The following is a 7,763-nucleotide window of genomic DNA, read 5'->3' on the forward strand; positions in this document are numbered from 1 at the left end:
TAGCTATGGCACATTTTTGTTGTTACTAGAGTGGAAACTACTAAATAAAACCGAGTCATATCGATTAAAAACATAAGAAATCGATATAAACTCATAAATATACTTGGTTGTAATTTACGACTGCCGTAAAATGATATTTTTTTCTTACTTAATTTGAAGATTCCGTCATAATCCTCTCGATTTATGACGGTAAGAAACATTCGTTCAAGTCTGGTTTTAGTTATAAAACACCGATAGATGTAATAATTATAAAATTGTTACATTTTCGTCTTCATAAATGTTTAGAGCAATGAAGCATTAGCAGTGAAAGGACAATAAACGAGTAAAATATTTTTGTACTCTTTCGATAAAAATTATTTCCAGTTAATTAGTTTCATAAATCTGACTGAAATAAATTTACGTGATCCACAGAAATGTGTATAATTCTCATTTTGAGTGAAAAAAATATTTTTCTTAGATAATGTTTGACAAAATTATTCCTGAAAATTTACGAAATCCTTGTAAATTATCGTTTCATATTTAAAAAATGTAGAATCACGATTAAAATATAATTTGAAAATTTCTTGTTCAATTCAATGATTATGAAAACGAGAATGAAAATTATAAGTATTCTGAAAAATATTCTCTATCAGGATTTCTAAAAGAAGTTCCAAAAGGTTTAAAACATTTCACATTGCCACATTAAAAATTTTTCCTTCAACTTGTTACTCAAAGAAACCCCCTTCGATATATTCTTATACTCGGAAGACTGAAAATATTTTTACTATCATTTATTAATTCATAAATTCCTTCTTTTTTAACTTTGTTTTGAGTTTTTTTAAATATTTAAACATTTAATCTGAAAGAAAATATGTACAGTCAATAGAGTATCCAATTCAACAGACTTCATTAATCAAATATTCATATTATTATGGATTAAAATGTAACTGATGTACAATTAAATAATTTAAAAGAAATCTCGAAACTCCTAGTAACCTAACTCTTCGATGTAAACTGAGTGTAAAAATTAATAATCGATGATTATGATAAATTATAAGTTTTTAATGCAAACTTGAAACCAACTTTAAAAAAAAAAGTTGTATTTGCTTTAGTTTATGTATTTAGTGAGTTAAGTTTAATCCAACATGGAACATTATAGAAAAATATTTTAAAACCATAGCTTTGATACTGATGATATAAGCTTGGATACAGACAGACTTTATTTTTCAAGCTTAATATGTAAGACAAACATTCAACTTTCTTACTCAATGAATCAAAGTATATATAATGCTATATTGATGATTAAAGAAAGTAAAAAATATAATAAAAATGATATGGAGACAGTTGAAATAAAAAGAAAAAAATATATATTTATGACTACTCAAGATGAAATGAAGTTGAGCGTATTTTATCAAATCATTGTAAATAATGCGTGATAACATTGTTAATGTTGATACGGATGAATAGTTACATATTTTATAATGAAATGTTTTGATTATGTCTCGCAGGTTCGATGGAATCAACCTACTATATTTCATTAAAAATGATATGAAAATCATTGAAATTATTTTTTGTTACGCTTATTATTGTGATGAATTGCATGTACTGCTGTTGTTAAAAATAAAAAATTAAAATAAATATATGGGTAAGGCTCAGAATTTTTTAAATAAACCTGCGCTCGTATGTCACCGATCTTGACGCGCTTTTGGTATGTTATAGTACATGGTAAAAAAGACCCAAAACCAAAATTTTAGACCCCCTCCCCCCTCCTACCCCCCACTTCCGGTATAAACGTCCATTTTCTATCTATATTTTTTCTGAAGGCCTGAAGCAATTAAAAAATCTGAAAAAATTCACAAAAATACTTTTCAACAATCCAAACAACCTTGAATTTTTTCAGATTTTTTGAGTGCTTCAGGCCTTCAGAAAAAATTATTGAAAATTTTGAAAATTCATATACGGCGCTACGATGCAATACAAAGCCCGATCTTTTTTTCCACTTATTTTTGACATCAAAATACATAACCTCAAATTTTTTCAGATTTTTTCAGACAGAGCGCTGGCGGTTTTTAGCCGAAAAACGCCCTTTTTTTACGAAAATAATTTTTTTAGGGCGATATGAAGCTTTAAAAAATCTGGAAAAATTTTTTTCTTGTTTTTCAGGTCAAAATACATAACCTTGAATTTTTTCAAATTTTTTAATTGAAGGCGATAGCATCTATGGCTAAAAAACGCTATTTTTATGAAAAACGGTTCCTGGAACCCAGAGGTTCCGGTAAAAAAATTTGAAAAAATTTTTTTCGAATTCCTTGTCAAATTTTAATAAATTTTGACCGTCGCAAAATTTCGATTGGAGCTTCCTAGCTCATTCTAGAGCATAACAAAGATTCGAGCGAAATTCTGAAGACGTTCATCACAATTACATTATTTTTCAAATTTCTTCAGAATTTCGCTCGAATCTTTGTTATGCTCTAGAATGAGCTAGGAAGCTCCAATCGAAATTTTGCGACGGTCAAAATTTATTAAAATTTGACAAGGAATTCGAAAAAAATTTTTTCAAATTTTTTTACCGGAACCTCTGGGTTCCAGGAACCGTTTTTCATAAAAATAGCGTTTTTTAGCCATAGATGCTATCGCCTTCAATTAAAAAATTTGAAAAAATTCAAGGTTATGTATTTTGACCTGAAAAACAAGAAAAAAATTTTTCCAGATTTTTTAAAGCTTCATATCGCCCTAAAAAAATTATTTTCGTAAAAAAAGGGCGTTTTTCGGCTAAAAACCGCCAGCGCTCTGTCTGAAAAAATCTGAAAAAATTTGAGGTTATGTATTTTGATGTCAAAAATAAGTGGAAAAAAAGATCGGGCTTTGTATTGCATCGTAGCGCCGTATATGAATTTTCAAAATTTTCAATAATTTTTTCTGAAGGCCTGAAGCACTCAAAAAATCTGAAAAAATTCAAGGTTGTTTGGATTGTTGAAAAGTATTTTTGTGAATTTTTTCAGATTTTTTAATTGCTTCAGGCCTTCAGAAAAAATATAGATAGAAAATGGACGTTTATACCGGAAGTGGGGGGTAGGAGGGGGGAGGGGGTCTAAAATTTTGGTTTTGGGTCTTTTTTACCATGTACTATAACATACCAAAAGCGCGTCAAGATCGGTGACATACGAGCGCAGGTTTATTTAAAAAATTCTGAGCCTTACCCATATACATATATATTTTTCATAATCGTATAACTGACAGTCTACTAGTATAAATAAAATATTCGCAGGAAAAACTATAAAATGTACATGTTTGGTTTATTATTGTTGTAACGTATCATTTTTGTTATCAAGATGATTTTAAAAAGTGTACAGTATCATTTATAAATTTTATGAAAATAATTTTTAAACGAAGTTATTAATAATTTATAATGGTTCATAGTAAACGTAATGATATATTTCGCCTCTCTATTTTGTCGGCTTTTAGTAATTAAAGTGATATTTTTGTATTTTAATATTGTTCGCACTGCTTACTCGTGTTGAACGAAATTTGAAAAATGTAAAGTGATAGTAGATAAATGCATGCATTAGAGTAGTATGACGAATTATATGTTAAATTATATGTATCGAATTGTTTCCAAGTATAGCTGTAGAATAAAATATGTTAAGCGGTGTAGAAATATTATATTTTTTAATTAGTTATATATCACGGCTTTGTGAATTCCGAAAGCAAGTAATGTAGTATTAGCTAGTTCGAAATTATTATGAAATACTGTAACATCCTATTTGTATGAAAAGTGATGAAATAAAAATCTGAAACTAGACTTCTCTATTTTTATTATTTTATTTTCTAAAATTAATCAAAAATCTTTTCACAATACCTTGTAATAATGACAGCTTACCAGACAGGCTTAAATTCAAAAAGAATTGTACAATTATTATGCATATCAACAATTGGGAAACTGCAAGCCTGAAACTTTTGAAACGAGTCCTATAAACATTTTGGGAATATTAATATGTATAGTTAGTATAAAAATGAGAAAAAAATCATCTGCAACATCAAATGTACTTTTTTTTATTCGACTAATTACTTTTTACAGATTATTCTAATTTATAATCTGAAATATAATTTGTTTTTGTGTCTTGTTTTTGCGTTTATTACAATTGCTCACAGCAAGATCATTATCATATTTCTAAGTATAAAATAAGCTTACTTCTTTATAAGCAGAACATTTCAAGTAAGTCTACTTCACCTCTTAAGTTCTTTATTTATTAATACATGGTAAAAATTTAATTTGACTTTTCAAAAGGTCAAAATGTGTCAAAACAAACCATAATGAATATTTGAAAAAGTCTGATACTTAAGTACTTGATTTCTAAAAACTATTTTTGCTAATGTTGTTATAATGGTAAAATCTATTGTTATAAAATATTTCTGAAATAAAGTTCTTATTTGCCAATTATACGCTCACGCTTATAAGAAACTCAAGATTTTCAAAGTTTCAACATTCAAAAATGTCGTTAAACAAATAACGTTATTATCGATTCATCGTTCTCAACAACATGCCGAATAAAATTTCACACACATCTCAATACATTTTGTATCCGCTTGTTCATAAGGAATACCAATTAATTAGTATGATGTGAACGCGAAACTCGAACGTTAGATGTCCTGATTGCTCAAAAATACTAGTTCATGTATTTATATATGTATAATCAATAATTGATTGTATCTTATAATGCTCCACAAATGACTTATTAATGACAAGAGTAGCTGCCTATTTTAACAACTTAAACTATTCGCTTTTTTATTTTAATTCTTTTGAATTTTCAATATTAAAATTGCAGTTTTTACTGTGGCCATAGTAACTTAGTGATGGCATTTACTTTTTGAAGAATTATTGAAAATTACTATACGACATTTATTATCTTCATTGCCTAATTACGTAAATATATATATCTATATATTTATTTTTTACCATATTAGCATGGATGGATTTTATCAACAACTTTATAAACAAACGCATATAAAAACCACATTCAGCGATTCACATGTTAATAATCCTACTCTCATCTTTACAATTTAGATCACGGATGTGCAATTTTAACTTTTTTTGTTTTTCTCAACATTATTCGGTGCATTAAGAAAAATGATTGGATGCAGCCCAATATAAGCAACGCAGTTCTTCATTTTTTTAGGACATAGAATGTCCCAGTACATTTATGCAAAGCATAAAATCAACTGAACTAGCTTCACCAATAAAAAATTAATATTCATTTTTATAAAGTATATTTATTTAAATGTATAAATCCACTCGTTTAAGAGTTCATAGCCAATTTTTCTCAAACTTGATTATTAATTACAATAAAGATTGTACATTGCACACCACCAAAAAAAATTTAATATCAAATTTATTACAAAATATTATAAAGCTAAACAAGCAGTGTTATTTATTTTTTATTAACACAAATGTTACTTTATTATCCTAAAGTTTAACTTTCGGTATATTACAATAATGAACGTCGCAAACAATAAGTTTTGACTAGTATGCAAAATTATTGAAACTTTCGTCGTTACGTCGATTTTTTATCAGACATCAAAAGAATAAAAAATTAATACAAACTGATATAAACTTGCAATAACTTACATTACTAATGAAACAATAGGCAAATATGTCCAATACTATAAAAATGTACCATAAAATACATTTGTTTGATTAACCTAATCATTGCACAATTAATTCCCGTAGATTTTAAAATGATATTCATTTGGAATGTTTCATTTTCCTTTTACTCAAAGATTAAAAATATCGTAATTAATTAATTAATTAATTGAATTGTACAATTCTAAAACGTTTTGAAAATTATAATAAATATCAACAACAATATAATTTAGTAAAATATTTTCATCTAATTAACTACAATCACTTCATCGATGCTGAAGTCATACAGCTTAAGTAATTCAAACTAGTACAACGAATAGGACAAGGTGTGCAATAACAACGCTTATCCATCTTAGCAATGTGAAAAAAGATAGACGAATTTATATTTTAGTTATTTTTTCCTCAAAGTGTATTTTCTATTTTACCACTTTATTATTTTTTTGCATAATATAATATTTTTGCATGAGTCCACTGACTTAATATTATGTTACAGACTCCGTTTTACTGAAGTGTTTTCTTTTAGGTATGATTATCTTTTATTTTTTATTTCGTTCAGTTGCGAAAACATTGAGCAATATCTTCACAAAGTTAAGTTGGACGGCACTGATAAAATTAGGATCTCTTTAAAGGACGTGTAAATGTTAATGCTCAAAACGGGCTGTGAAATAGTTTATGAGAAATTTGAATCTCAATTTAACTTGTGAAGCTTTTGATGCACAAACCCTGATATTTATAAATAAGCTAGTTTTGCCATAAAGATCGAAAAAATCAATCTTCAAACTTGAATCACATACCGTTTTACTAAGTTTTCATTTAAGTACATAATTATATCAAGGCAAAAATGAATAGATTTTCATGAAAAGGTGAATATTTTCTAAAATACTCCTCGTATCGATTCTGATTAACGTTTAAGTACTATTAAGATATTATTGTGATTCAAAACTTGGAGATCGACTTTAGAACTTGCAATCTCAGCATGATCATTTATTATCAAATTTCAATATAAAATATTGATCTTTACTTTTAATAAGCTTAACTATTCAAAATGATTAGTAATCGCAATCGGCGGCAATTTTACTTCGGCATTAAATAAGTTTTACCGATATTTTGATGAAGGCGTTTCGCAATACATAGTACAAGTATATTTAATATATAATATTTATATCATTTATGTCATTTTACATGGTGAAATATATATAGGGGAAAGCGGGGCACGTAGACTCACCTAACTAAAATGCTCAATATAAAGTTTGTAATAAGAATAAATGAAAATTTAAACAGACCAATATCAAGATGAGAAGTCAATGAATACAATGCAATAGTCAAAAGTCATAATTTTTGCATATTAATTAAATGACAACCAAAATAAAGGAAGCGTTGAAATCAGTGCTTCTTGCCCCAGCGTGGGTAAGAGTAACTGGGGTGCGGGGCAAGAAGAGCGCACTAGAGAAGTAGGTTGCTCATGCTTGATACTGTCTGCGCGCACATTGTTAATAGACGTAATTTGTTTATGAACTGAAAAATTATGAAAAAAGTTGAATACATAAACATGTAAGTGTAAATTTTTAGCTATGATTCAAATTTTTACAACACAAAATCTCTAAAATATTCAAAAAATTTTTTATTCGAAAAAAATCGAGTTTAGAGGATAATCCTCGAAATTTTCTGAGATGACCTTAGAAAATTAGATTTTCCGTAATTTCGGGAAATAAACAATCTTCTCCAAAAATATTGAAAAAATTTACGGATGTTTTTTAATTAATTATACAACTTATTCGTTCTATTTATTACTCAAATCAATCGTTTTTGCGATAAAAAATAATTGGATTTTTTTGTATAAACAATTAACTTCGGGAATGCCGTTTTGCTAGAAAAAGCTAATTTGAAAGTCTGTGAAAATTTCTGAGATACAATTACACTATGACAAACTTTGATCATATTTATGGAATTTTTCATCGTAAAACTTTGAAAATCATTTTCAGTTTAAGTTTTGCAGAAATTTTTACTGCTTGTTTTGTTTAGATATTCATAGCTTTTTTACTACGTTTTTAATCCTAAATCTGAACCCGGATTCGAAAAAGGCATTGAATTTCATACTATCATTGTGAAATTAATCGTTTTTGTATTGAGTTAATAATTGCGA

Source organism: Trichogramma pretiosum, unplaced genomic scaffold (assembly GCF_000599845.2).
Source record: "Trichogramma pretiosum strain Unisexual culture from Peru unplaced genomic scaffold, Tpre_2.0 scaffold3, whole genome shotgun sequence".
Lineage (NCBI taxonomy): Eukaryota > Metazoa > Arthropoda > Insecta > Hymenoptera > Trichogrammatidae > Trichogramma > Trichogramma pretiosum.